Source organism: Zosterops lateralis, assembly GCF_965231275.1.
Source record: "Zosterops lateralis genome assembly, chromosome: 3".
Taxonomy (NCBI): domain Eukaryota; kingdom Metazoa; phylum Chordata; class Aves; order Passeriformes; family Zosteropidae; genus Zosterops; species Zosterops lateralis.
The window spans coordinates 63,966,106-63,981,425 of NC_139764.1; positions in this window are offsets into that span (position 1 = coordinate 63,966,106).

A 15,320-nucleotide genomic window follows, 5' to 3' on the forward strand; every position below is an offset into this window, starting at 1 on the left:
ATAACCTTATTTTCTCTGTTGAGTAGAAAACCTCCTCCCAAGGTGATACTGAAATAAACTGCTGTGGTTTTACAAAGCAGTCTCAGTAGTATCAATTTCTGTCAAAAGATTTACTCATTAGGTCTGCTTAAATCATTTTTGAGGGTAGCTCTGAGATTTTTTTTGCAGCAGTTTCAGCTGCACAATGAAGTCCTTGGGGCAGTCAGGAGACAGTGCCCTCCTGCAGCTGGCTCCAGGACTAGACAGACTGCTACTCAACAAGGCAAACATGAACTAATGCAAACCTTCCTGCAGACTGTGATTCAGAAGAGATGTAAACGCAAGCCTGGGTTAGAATTTCAACCAATTCACTCTCCTTAACTGGATGCTTGGCATGGTTTGTTTTCTGCAGGGGAAAAGGAAACTGAATTGACAATTAGTCAAGACAAACAGGATTTGCCCCATCTGCATTGCCCTATGGCCTTGCTCTATCACAAGAGGAACTCAGCGCTCACATGGCAGCATCTGCTATGGAAACAGCCCTTCCTCTGATCCGCCTTAATCTTGGGATTAGTTTGCTCTAGTTGATCTCAAATGCAGGAGGGGAGATTACACATCAAAAGCAAACTGCCAAACCCAGGAAATGGTCACTGAGACTCAAGAGTTCTGCTCTGAATACTGCTAGAAGAGGTAAACCACAGAGTTTTGCTCTCTCCTGGGTTCATGCATTCATACATACACAGAGTGGTGGATGGAACAACTCCCACATCTGCAGAATCCAACTAGAGCCCAGCAGGCTGTTAGCATCCAGCATTATTCCAAAGCCAGCACTTTGACCCTCTCAAGTATCTGCTCCTCTGTCTGCACCAGCTCTCATTCACCCTGTAAACTCACTGTAATAAACCCTCCCACTGGAAGCCCCTCTAAAACTTTCACATTCTCTCCAAACTCTGTGTACACTTTGTGGCAAAGTTGTGGAAGGTTGTTTACCTTTTACCATTCCCCTGCTGATATTTTACAGCACTTCTCTCATTATTAACATTTTATGCCTTCATTCCACTTGTGTGTTGCTTTCACATCATCAATCAAAGTAGCTCAGAGCTATTATTACTCTTGAGTACCTTAAGTAAAAGAAAAAAAAAAAAAATTGGCGGTGGGGTTTTAATGGACTGTAACAATCTCATCCAGAAAAAAATACTGCTGTCCACATCTTAGTTTAATCCCAAACCTGAACATTGCTCACTAAAATTGTGAGAAAACATGGAGACTCTATTTGTGTTTTACACTAAGATATATTTACAGATCTAAGCAAACCTTACAACTGTCCACTTCTGCCATAGGATTTGAATGACTGTAATATAGTTCTCAGTATTTAATTCTCACTTCTTTCTGTTCCAAAGCAAAAAATTACGAGGCAACAATATCACACTGAAGTACACAAATGTTTTCCAATAGAGCATTAATTGGCTGGTCACATTTGAAACCTGCTTGGGCAATCTTCCATCTTTATATCCATGGTATCACCAAAAATGGGCTAACAGGGACAAATTTCTTGCATCAATGAACATTTTACTTTCTAAAAATAACTTGTACAGCAAGAAAACCAGCTCCATTTAAGTCAGTGGCAGAATTGTTCATTTTAGTGAAGTCAATTTTTCACTCAAGAGAAAACAGTTCCATAGAATTTTACATGGAGACTTACGGAGTGGATACAGCTTAAGGAATGCTCAAGGAAAGGCAGCAGACATGCTATGTTTCCTATTTTTTTTTTTTTTTTAATATCCTATAGATTATCTATTTCTCAACTATGGTTTAGACAATAAACACCATGTATTAATTTATTCTCACTAAGCAAACTCTTCATCTTCTTACCATTCAGAGCTGTTTCTCCCAGTGAAAACAAATCAGTGGCTTTGATTCAGCTAGTGCTTGGTTTCTTTAATTAAAGTGTGCATGTCTTAACTTGAGTAGCTTCAACAAAATTTGAAGCTTTCTTTTCTCTATCATTCTAAAATGTTTTAATATATCACGTATATCACTGTCTCCAACACTGGCTGCCAAATACACACAAAGCCAAATCTATGGCTTTCATAATTTGCATACAAAATCATGCAGCCTCTTTCCATTTCTCAGCAAAAATTTTACAGCCAGACACAGTAGTGAGTTCCCATTTTGTGGGACTCCATTAATTTTATGAAATATGCTGACAACTACTTACAAGCATGACATAAATAATATATGTTAAAATAGAAGTACACTTGTCAAATAAGAGGCCATTTTGGTATGCAATATTAATAACAACCATTTATGGCACTCTGTAGTGCCATAAAGGTAAAGCAAGTTATGTAGACACATACTCTTCCTGAAAATTTTTACAATAGAAGATAAGGTAAATCTGAGTCACTGGGCAATTATTCAAACATGAAAAGGGCGTAGGGAGGTCAGCAGTAAAAAAGGGTAAGGCAAAATGGGTCACTGAAAACATTGAGTTGAGAGGAAGATGGCAAAGAGACAATGACATAACTTAAAAACGGGAAATGCTACATCAGGCAAGATGATCCATGAGAATAGTAATGTGTTCCAGAATGGAGGAGGAGAAAGGATCAGAGATAATGGGTATGAATCACAAACTGGGCACTTCAAAAGCATCATCTTCAGACAGCCCAAGAACAGAAAAATGGCACTTCCTTTCAAGGACTGAGGTTCACAGAACAGACATGTTACAGAGGGAGGCTGTAGTGTGCCTGTTTTGCATCTGCAGGGGCACCAGCTTTGAAAACCACTCACTGAAATCAGGCATTGAAAACATTTACTGCAATCAGAAATAAAAAAAATTAAGAAAACATTCCCAAAATATTACCCTGCACTGTAAGATGGCTCCTGTCTTCTCACAACTCCAAAATTCTCCTCCCTCATCATGGTGTATCTATGCATCTCTGTGCTTCCCCATGACCCAGGAGGCTGCTGGATGGCTGAACACCTGTCTGCCCATGGGAAGCAGAGAATTAATTTCTTGTTTTCCTTTGCTTGGGTGCACAGCTTTTACTTTCCCTGTTAAAGTGTCTTTATCTCAACCCACGAGTTTTCTGGCTTTCACTCTTCCAATCCTGCTGGTGGGGGAATGAAGGAGCGGCTGCCTGAGGTTAAACCATGACACCAGGAAAAGTTGCAACTATTTGTGCATAGTTTTCCTTTCCTAGGTTATTAACTGTCCTTAGCTTCTACACTTCACATTCACTTGAACCCCTCACTGGATTTGTGTTTTCACTTGGAGGTAGAAATCTAGAGGCATTCTTCAAGTAAATCACCAAGAGATGCAAACAGACCTTTAAAGGTTATGAGAGATGGAGATTTCCCTGAACTCACACAGCACTTCCCTGCATACCCAGACCTCAAGCATTTGTACAGCTTCCTAAATTTGAATCAGCTTGGTTTTTTAAATCCTCGTGGCAAATCCCAGCCCAGGCTGCAAAGCAGAAGGATTAGCACTCAGGCTCGAGCAATCACTGGGGGGGCTTGAGCAAGTCCCAGGCTGAAGCTGTTTGTAGTGTTTAGCCAAGAGCCCCATAGTTGTTGTAAACAACAGTATTCACAGATCCGTAGCATGATGAACTGATTAAAAGCCCAGAAGTAGCATGTGTGGTAGTACTGACACAGCAGCATCCTCAGAGTAATTTAGGGGAATGTCATAAAGAGGCACAAAATATCTTTCTGTCTCCGGTTACCAGCCATAATGTGTAAATAATTCATTAAGAAAGGGCAGCTTGCAAATCATCACCACACAGAGGAACCAGAAAGCCCACAAAAATGAAAAGAGAAACATAATCATTATATTAATTACTGATAATGTAAGGTTTAGCAACTCCATTTCATACTATAATAGCCCAGCTTCAAAAAGACTGATGCAAACACTTCTTAGAAAACAAAACACCAGTAGAAATGAGCCAGTCTCCTTGTTTAGCTTTCTAAAGAGCCTAAGAATGCTGAAAGTGACCAGGTTAGGCAAAAATTGACATTTTGTGGTGTTTAATCCACTGACACCATAGATAAACATATCCCACACTGCAGAACCAATGCATTTTTGCTAGTCCCATAGATTTTTATAAAGCACCTACTTGAACCTTTGGAAGCCAGAGGCCATCTCAGAGTCAGTCCAGAGCTCCTCTCTTGCTCCGCCTTCAAAAATAAAACATACACCACCACTGCTGTCCTCCTCCACAGTGGCAGAACAAGGTTCCAAGGTCCTCCAAAGTTAGCAATGCAACATCTTTACCTCTTTTCATGCCTTATTTTTCTTTTTTTTTTTTTTCTTTTACATCCACCTCATCCTTGCCCAAGTCTCTCATTTCAGGCAATCTCTAAACCTTGAGAGGGAGCTGCCATTCAACCAACACCACAGAGCAGAGCCCTGACCATCCTTGGATTTTCACAAATTTTCACTGGTAACAGTCCTGGAAAGAAGGTCCCAGGCACATTTAATTTGTGCCTTCAATCCAGTTTATTTGTCCAACAAGGTTGGTAGCTTAGAAGATGATGTACTACAACTGAGTCTCAATGCCTACTCCCACGGGCCCTAATCTTTCTATCTTATTATTATAGAACTTTAAAACCAAAGGATATTTGCTTTTCTTTCAAAATTACTTTCCACTCTGTCCCCAGGAAAGATGTGAAGACTGAAACACACTTGGAGCAAATATATCAGCCACAGGAGAAGGAGAGGAGGAAATGCTCTTATTCAAACATGACAAGAGAGCAGCACCACACCAGAGTCCTATTCTCCGGAGCCTCGCTTGGGGAGAACAAATCCCTGTACAAACTAGCCAAGAGTCAGATCTGTATTTAAAGGAGGCAGCATCTACACCACACACAATAAATGACTCACCCGAGGTTATAGAGCCAGGCAGTCAAACCCCCTCAGCACAGCTGCCAATTCTCAATTCCACTCAGCTTTCCAGCTGCTAAACAATAATCTTTTTCCCATCCCCATGTAAGACATGAGCCAATTTTACTTTTATGAGACTAAATTACCTCTATTCATCTCCTGTCACGGTAAATGAGTTACTAGTGAACTCTCTCATTTCTCCAAATTTTATTCACAAATGTCTTTATAATTCCGTTTACCTGTACGTGAAGAGATACACACTGTTTATACAAGCATAAATCAGGTATGATTTACTTTGCATTAAGTTGCTGTTTCTTTTACTGCCAGAAAAAAGTGTAAGTAGTAGAAGTAAGCAACAAACTTTTAAAAAATTAGAAATGGAGAGGCTATGGCTAATATGCCTTAAATGGGAAAAGGTTTCAGGAGTCAGACTCAGAGATAGCAGCATGAAACAATAAGCACAGCACGCGTCCCTCAACATGTGGGAGCTGACTTAAGATGCAGGAGGCATCCTTTCTTTGTATTCCCTGTGATGGAAGGAGGAAAAGGCACACACCATCCAGATTGCTCCACAAGCAGTTACGTGCAATCAGGAGTCTGCAACACAAGAGTACAGGAATAACCATAAATAAACTGGTGCAAAGATATACTCAAAGGGATACCAGGAGATACCCATCTTCATCTTGCAAAATACCTAATGAGACAGGACAGCAGGTAAATGGTCATGGGCTGACAACACTCCTGGAAAAACATTAGATTTCTAACCATAATCCATTTCTAAATGGTGATTTAGTCTGGCCACGTTGGTTTGTACCTCTCCAAGGGCTTTCTAACATCTCAGGTTGATTTCAGACAATTTTTTTGCCAGAGATAAAGTTCCACTAACAATAACACACCATAAAAATACAAAGGAGAGGGGATTTATGATAGCTTTTGATCCCATCAAATGTGGTGGTTGTGATAAATCAGTTGGGAATATGGAGCTGCTCATTTTAGGAAAAATAGGAATCACACAATCAGACATCAGTAACTCATGCCAGTTTATAATTTAACAAAATGAAAACGAAGACATAATTACCAAATAAACATCTCTTATGCTTATGAGGTATGTTATTTCACCAGTCTTGTGACCTTTTTCAGGCTGGTTTTTACCTTCTTTGATAACTTGGAAACTATAGTCACATCAGCATTTCTGTCACCAAAAGTTTAAAAAAAAACCTTGTAAGAACCCTAAAAAGAAGGTGAATATTTAACATTTTTTTCTCCTTCACTAAACAGAAATAAGCAAGGCCCTGGGAGTTGTTTGGATTTTTTTTTTTTTATTTTTAGTTTTATTTAAGAACAGGTAAGAGGAGAAGAAAAACATCTTTTACTAAAAAGTCTACAACAGTTCAATGGATTTAGAATTCCCAAGTATTCAATTAAAACCTGGATCAAAGTAACAATGAATGCCAGCTGGAAAGCCTGCATTCATCTGAAAACAGAGACTAATAAGTCCAGAGCTTTCCAAACCCATCACATTCGGCAGCCCCACAAGGGAGGGAGAGGAGCAGCACAGACCTGCTCAGCCAGCTGGGCTGTCAAGTGGCTTTTATTTCCCTGTGCGAGAGAGCAGGAAAGGTGTTGAGGAGACAGATGATAAAAGATGGGGGGAGCAGGGCAGAACATCAGAGAAAACAAATTCAAAAGAATAATTTAATTTAGAACATAAAATTTATCCAACAAAATAGAGGAACAGATGTGAAGGGATTTGAAACTCCTTTTTGGATCATATCCCCTTAACTTTACTATACTCACCAGCTGAATGTGATCTTATTTATTCATAATATCGAAACCATATTAATTAAGCAATAAAATACTCCAGACAGCTTGTTGTTAGGATTATTTACATACTGTGTGTGTTAAAGGGGGAGGAGGAGAAATTAGTATCTCCATCCAGAGAGGTGACTAAATGCTAGAGGAAACAATTCCAGGCTTTTTATAGCATGAAGGATTCCTCTTTGCTGTTGGAGGACTTGCCACAGCCAGTTTTTCAAAGGACTCTGCTAATTAAGATATGTACTCATACAAGCAAATATTTGGCTGTCTCAGTGCTGCTGTTATCTCCCCTGTGAAGCTGAGAAAACCAAGGCAAACAGAGGGATAAGGAGATCTTATTCATTTCCCCTCTCTGACTCTGCTAAGGAGACTAAGCCAGGCATCTGCAGGCACCACGAGGTGATTAGCACAGGGAGGACAAACAGATACAAATCTGGATGAGTCTTCTGGGGAGCCTGCCAAGGAACATGTTGCCTTCCCAAGCAGAAGATGTGCCACTCTTCACGCTGCCATATGACTGATGTGCAACCTTGGGCAGCAAACCACAGAACCCGAGGGCACTGGGTTTGCTTGACTCCAAGGCAGCACAACAGAGGTCACATCACTGACTTCCTCAGCTGGCCAGGCCTGTTATCACACAGCTGTGGTGTGCAGGACACAGGTGAATTTTGTCTATACAAATAAACTTGACAAACAGAAATTAAGAGCAGGAAAGAGAGGAGGGAGTTCATCAACAGGTACTTGCCTGAATACTTGGGGCAACAGAGGCAATATGAAAGTAGTTTTCTTTCTCCACACAAAAAGAGCTCACTTTACAACCCTTGCACTGCCTTCAAGTTTAGCAGACATGGTTCCACAATCTCTTCCAGATGGAAAGAAATAAACTCTGCTTCTGTTGGAGCTGGATTCACATTTAAGGGACACTGCAGATCTCCCAAGTACTTAACAAACACGGGCTAGGCCCTCCTGCCTGTGTAATTTACTGGGAAAACTGCATCTGTGCTCCAGGTGCCTTCACTACTTCCCAATTGTTTTCCTTTAGAGAAGGATGAACCATTTCCACCTGAGCTTTTCTTCATAGTTTTAGGCTTCCTAATCCTATGTACCAGCAAGTCCCTGCAGAGCAGTGAGGAACTGATGCCTGAGTTAGCACAGCTGAGAGAGGAAGCTGGAACCTGAAGTCTCCTATGGCCTGGGCTCAGTGTCCATGAGCAGCAGTAGTAGAACGATGCTTGAGAGGGCAAAACACAGATAAAAGCAGTTTTTATGAGGAAGACTCAGCCATGTTGGGAGTTCTACAAGTATATTATGGTAGTTAAGAGCATAGATTTCGTTGCTGCTGTGGACAAACTGTTATTTTCTCTGTTGTAAAGTTTATACACATCTTTTCTCTTGCAGGAGAATACTATTTTATCGATTTCCTTTCAAAGACTACTTGGAGGAAGGAGATTTCATTGGTAAGAAAAAAATTTTCAGCCAGCAGGGTGACAATATGGTAGGGTACAGTATTTATTCTGTCTAACCTTGGATACAGCTGCTCAAAACAATCTTCCTCCCCTGAATCACTTTCAAGGATGTATTTTTTCTCCCCCAACCAAAATATTTATATTGAAAACTGTATTCTACCTTGCCCTCAAATAAGCATCTTGTCTATATGTACAGGGAGAATATATAGGCTATATATTCCAGGCTATAAAAAGCCCAGAATTGTTTCCTCTAGTGTTAAGTCACCTCTCAAGATGGAGCCACTAACTCGTCCTCCTCCCCCTTTAATGCACACAGTATGTAAATAATCCTAACAACAAGCTGTCTAGAGTATTTTACTGCTTAATTAATATGATTTCAATATTCTGAAGGTAGTCAGATTGCTGTTCTGAAATCCAGAAAGCCTATGTTCAGTCAGACTCAAAAAGAGATGACACTGAGGAATGAGTAGAAGAGTTTCTATCAGAGCAGGAGATTACTGATCTAACCCAGTTACCTGGGAGGCCAATGACTGAAATGCTATTTTAAATTGTGTCATTACACAGTAAGGAATTAGAATTATTCATCGTGTCTAACCTAACCTCATTACAGCTTCCACTGGGAATAATTATTTCAAAACATTTCTTGCTCTTCAGAACCTAAGGGCACAATTATTGAGTCTTCCTGAACTTGGCTCAAATAAGTTCTCTAAATTCTAGGGAGCTGCTCTGGCTCCCAGCACTAAGTGAACCTAACTAAGAACTAATTTTATTTTCAGTAAAGAAACATAGATGGCTGCTTGATACATTCACTTACCTGCCTGGCCCCCACCATCACATCACAGCCTGTGGCTGTGTCCCTCACATCCCTTTCCATCCTAAAAATGGATTTCCCCGGGTGGAGGATCCCGCCTTTCAAGTCAGGACAATGTTACTGCTACCAAACAGTTACAAAGCAAACCTGCCCCCAATCACAGGCCTTCCTACTTTGTTTGACCCTTCCCTGCAGAAATGGAAGGGCAATGAAATGTGTGTCATCATATACAATTTATAATTTATGCATATTTCGGAGAAACCCCTCATACACCCTTCATCTAGCTTCTGGAAGACAAAGCTTTTCTAAAACAATGGCTCATAGGGAAGACAATATGGACAATACTTTATTTGCAGAAAATGGGTCACTGCAAATATTTATTTCAACATCTTGTCTGATTTGTGAGGATCAGAGTGTACTTATTAAGAAATCTGAGGTCAGCAAAAAAACTACATACAGTTCTGGCAATAATGTTAGTACAGCTGCATGAGATTATCAAATTGCTCTTTAAAGGTGTAACTAGAAATGATCTCTCAGTGATATTTCAGATTCTTTTCAAAAGGATTAAGTTCCAATGAAAATATGTGCTGTGACTTCTATCAATCAGGTCTTGACTTGTCCAATACCATTTTCTCTTTTATATATAAATTAGCCTGTTCAGATCTGACCTTTGTCTTTTCAAGGCTTTTTAATGTCTTTTTAAATAGATCTAGAGAGCTGACATCCAAAAAGAGTTGAGGAGGAAGATGTTTTCCTCTGCTGATCTAAACTCAGATGTTCTGTCTGCTGAAAAAAGGCACATTATATCTTCAGCTCAGGAATAGTCTTTTACGTTGTTCTGATCTAAAATTATGACCAGTACAAAATAGGTATAAACACTGGTTCTGTTTCCCAGTAAGCAACTTAAGACTTCTGGAGACAATTCAAAATTGAAATAGCCTCTCCTGAAATTAGCAGACATAAAATTATTTCATCTGCAAAATAAACAGATTGTGATGCATTTCCTGATTAGCCAGAAGAGCCCAGCAAGACAAGATTAAGTAAACCAACAGATGTAAAAGCAAGACATAATATCTCATCGAAGTGAAATGTTGAAGTGCTAAACAAAATGAATGAGGACAAAGGCATTTGTAAAAGTGGCCCGGTGTTTGTCTGTATGCTTCTTCATTTTCAAAGCTCTTATTACAGCATAAGTCATAAATAAATTATATTTTGCTTCCATAGAGTTCCAGTAACCATCCTTTGGTAGTTAGGTTTGTTATCTCAGATTTACAGGGATTTCAAGCTACAACATTAATGTATTACACAGGTCCAAATCACTTCAATTCATAACAATATAAATAAGCACAGTATAAGCACTAAAAACAATATAATCACACCACCAGTCTTCAACAATACAAACTTTTATGTTTGAGTTTGGACCAGTGTGCCTCAGAAACTTTGGTCTGCTGTTTGAAAATTGACCTCTCATTCAAAACATGCAAAACAAAGACTATTCCTGTTAATAAAGGAAATGGGCAAGGCTTCCTTTCTATGCTCTGCTAACTTCTTTTAAGAAAAGATAATTTTTGACATTCATCCAGGAAACCTTTTATTAGTACTAAGAAGTCTGAATGATCCTTCAGTAATCCTGCTTGTTGCTTTCATCAAAGAACAAAGAGTGTTCAGGAATAATGTTTTCAACATATGCATATTCTCATAGCATGGTATATATTTATATCAGCAGCCCAGCACCTTCATTGCACTTAACTGGGAAACTGAAAGAGGAATGAAGATTGTACCAGTTTTTCAGTGAGGTACATGGATGTGGTTTTAGGAGGCTTAGGGGCTGAAGGGTTTGGGGTTGGTTTAACCCTGCACTCAGCACTGTAAAAGTCCAACCTGGTCCAGTAGCATATTAAGTACTTCGTTATCTCAGTTTTCCCAATGAGACAAAATGCAAAATGGAGCATTTTAGGGCTCTTGGAAGCATACCTTCTTCTACAAACGTGGTTCATTCCTCACTGGTATGATTTCTACCAAAATTCTTCACTCTGCCTTCAAGCTAGATCTGGTTATATCCTCAGTACCACAGATTCTCGCTTATCTGCCTTGCACTAAGAAATGGCCTGTCAGTTGCTGTCAGGACAATCAGCAAGAGCATCAGTTAGAGCATTTAATAAGTTAAAGATCAGTGGATGATCTCTGAGGCAAGGTTTTCCCTGCATACATACACTGTACAGACAACTCGTGGCTCTAAACTTCACCGCATGAGCTTAAATCAAACAATAAGTTACAGCTTAAAACACGCTAAGCAAACAGAAGTTACTTTTGCCCTGTTGTGATGCAAAACAAACAAACAAAAAAGTACATTTGATTAGAAGCAATTGTGTGTGAAATGTTTTACACCCACTCAGCACTACCACAGCCTCTACAGAGTGTGTGGGTGAGCTCTGACAGGGCTGTGCTGCCACCCTCTGTCCTCAGCCCTCCAAGTATCAGCAGCTAATATTGGGGTGATATTAACTTCTCGTCAACCTGGGAATCTGGGAAGGTTAAAATCTACGTTGTACAAGCAGCTGATGAGCTATCAGAGCATGAGGGATCTTCACATCCCAAACATGTTAAGGGCTGCAGAACATCCTATGCTATCCATAACACTGTGGTTACAGGACAATTTGGAGGCCTGTGGTAAAAAGTCTTAGCTCAGAGGAAGAGTCTTGGTGAAGCAGCTTGTGAGTACCTGCAGCTGTACTCAGCATGTCAAAAAAGGAGCAAAACCTAAAGCTGACCCCACACTCATAAGGACCAAACCAATTCTGTTCTGGTGATATTGTTTAGGTCCTAAAGGTCACCAGGTTTGCTTTATTAGTCCACATCTACTCCGTGACAACCTTTAGAAACAAATAAACCTAGGCATCGTTACATGTGTATGTTTCCAGGATTTCAGGGTATATTTATTCAGTATGAATCATGTTTGAAACAACTAGAGAAAGGCACTTTCTCTTGCATGTCCCAAAATATCCCAAAGGACCACAGCTTTGCAAGGCTTGTCACTTAAAGAGAGGCTCAGGATCTTCCCTGCCACTGGGTATTTTCTATGAAATTGAGAGTAGGCTATTTTGTCCACAGGATCCTCTCCCAGACTGGGCTTTTTGAAGGATTTAAACTGCACATTTGTGACTTTGTGAGGGTGCTCTTAACGTAGGTGGAGATTTGAAAAAAACACAGACCCTAAACCATAAAGGAATGGAGCAATATCTTAATCAAGAGGAATGGCAAAACAACTGCCACGTTCCTGCCTAGAGAGAGCCTGGCTCCAACCCTTCAGTTCAATGCCAAGTAACTCTTCTTGTTTCACGTTTAAGCAGGTTTCATCAAGAAATCAAGAACCTTGACAAGAAAGACCAGATTAATAGACTCTGAGTGGTAGCTAGGTCGAATACACACCTTTCTAGCCTAGCTATATAACAGCAAGAAAAGGAGCCCTGTGGCTGGAAGACCTGAGCAGAATGTAAGCAGCCCAATAGCATCCACAGTTAAAAGTTAAACTCACTTTTCCATAAGAACTGCCAATGCCTCTTTTGAGGGATTCTGTCTGCCCTGAAAGGAGAGCATTAAGCAGATCACTAAGCTGAAAAGAAGGATAAATGCCAGTAAAACTTTTTCTTTTGTCTTCTTTTTCCACAGAAAGGGGAAAATACAGACTGCAACCTACAACAATAAGCTGGACTCTAGACAAAGCTGACCGTTTCTAATTGTCAAGCATTAACAATGTTCTACCATAGAGCAGCAAGCTTACATGGAGATGATTTTACATGGTATTAGCAGTGCCCCAATGCTTTGTAAAGCCTAACTATAGGCACACTTGAAACATCTAGGCAGAGCTTTGCAAACTACAGGGAAGAGGGAGGGGAAAGACCTTCAGGGTGGGACAAAGTCATTCCAGGATATGTGGTTATTTCTAGATGGCTTTTCAGTATCCTGTTTGCCCTTCAGTGTTTTGCTGCTTCTGCTCATTTTTAGATTGTCTCCCCCACAGCACTATTATGCCTTGCAATGTTTGGAAGTCATAAGTGCCCTTTTGCACTCATTAGGCTCTCAGCAGAAAGTGGCTGTAAGTGTAAAAATAAGCCATGGTGTCAAAGTGTCTGGCAAAAAAAAAAAAAAAAAAAAAAAAAAAAAAGCAGAAATTGTGGAAGGAATTCGAGGAAAACACAAGGGAGTGTGTCAGCCTCTCCTTCCTGGGCAGGGGAGAGTGCATAAATCGGCCAGGGGTCACTGCACACTTGCTAAAGCCAGCCTCCCATTAGCAGGCTGCTGAGCTCTGTTTGGGTGGAAAGTGGAAGGGAAGGACAGAAAAGCAGACATTCCCCTTTCACAGCTACAGCTCCCAGCCATGCCAAGCAGAATGACAAAACCACTGTCATCTCACAGTTAGGAAGGTCACCTTTGCAGTGCTTGTGGCTTTATCACAAGCTGTAAGGGCCATACCAAGCAGGGGACAGTTGTATGCACACATACACACACCCACATACACAGGTAAAGACGAGATCTGAAGACATTCCAGCTGTGCATGGACTTGTGAGGCTGAAGACACATTGTAAAAACTGAAATAGGTGTGACTCCACTTGGAGACCTTAAAATCACAGCCCTTAGAAAGCCCCAGGAGATATGAGTAATGCATGTGTTCACTTGCATCTCCACTAGTACATAAAATTTTCTGCAGATGGGAATCAACATTTTCACTTGCACCAATGACAGCCTCTCTCCTAGAGGAAAAAAACAGCCTTGTATAAAAATAGCCTGTATTCATTGACCCTAAGAAAGAAGCAAACGTTGCTTTTCCCCTTCAAAATAGCTCTTAGAAGACAGAACTTTCCTGGCCCTCTGACACAAGGAGCTGTTGCTCCTTCCTTTTTTCTCCTTGCAAATATCCAAATCAAACTACTAAGTGCACCATCAGCATGAAGTCAGTGTCTTCACTTTATACTCCTTCCCCTCTGGCTCTCAACACAAACCTGAGGTCTTATCTGCAACTACCGTCTGAATACCATTTCTCTAATCATACTTATTATCTAATTCTTTCCAGTTCAGCTTTCATTCTTCTCAGCACCAAAATCCCTCCTGAAATTCCAGATGACATCTTCCTTAGTAAAGTTTGTATTGGTCTGGTTTAACTTATTTTACTTTGTCTCAATTTGTTCAATTACATCCTTATTCATAAACGTGTGCAGACTTGGTCAAGACAGTTGAGTACTCTCTGGGGGTCAAAAATCTGTTCTAAACCTTCTATCTTCCATAAACATGTTGAAAAAAAAGGAAACAAAAATTCACATGTCCATGTAAAATTATATGTACTCTGAGCTGATGAGACCTCTATCTTCACTAGATACTGTGTGAAAGACTACTGTCTCCTCTGCTCTAAAGCTGCTGACTGAGTTTTGTGGTGTGGCTCTTACTCCTGACAAGGGGGACAAAAAGGCACATGAGTAGCAGTCCACTGTGGAAGATATGTGTGCAACCCACAGATGCTGAAATAAAAAGGATGTTGTTCTTTCCTATCAACTTTGGCATGAGAGGTCCTTCATCACCATTATTTAAAGGGCCAAGCAAGCACCCCAATTGCTCAAATATAGTTGAGTGTCTCCCTCACTCCCAATCTGCCATTCCTGTAGTTTGCCATTGTTCGGAGGAAATCTGTCAGTGGCTGTAGCTTCTAAGGCTGGACTTAAAATTTCTTCCAGCAGTCAGAGTTAGCTGGCAGGGAAGGTGACAGGCTGACAGCCTCCTGTTAGTACTGAGGCACTGTCTAATGCTCCTGCTATCAGAGGTAATTTTACAGAGAAGCCCAGAGATAATTTTTCAATTTGCTCTCTAGTAAATCAATTGCAGCTCAGTAATCAAGACAATGGCTGTAAAATGCAATGTGTGCAGTGTGTAAGTGGAGTGAAGGTTTCACACCACAAATCTGGATCAGAGCAGAGTAATAGTATTTTCCCTTAAGCTTACGGAAACCCCAGAAGGGACTCTGAATGTGGATTGGTAGAAGCAAATTACTACTGCTGATACTCTTAAAGATTCTGCTTGTTTCTGATGAAACCCCCAGTGAAATTGGTGTAGACAGGCTTCAGTAATAGAGTGAGATATGGAAAGTTATAGTTGAGATCAGACCCTTCTAATAGAAGCACTGAAGGGGCATTTAGGGCTGCTGTAAATTGGGCAACAATTCACAGACATCACTGTTGCTCTTCTCTCAAAAGATCTTTGATTCAAACAGCATCTAAAAGGCAGCTATGTCATTGCCATGTCAGTAATTCTCATGTGAATAGTTTGGAACAAGGTTCTGTCTGGATCTTTGGAATGAAGAAAACTTGGAGAAATA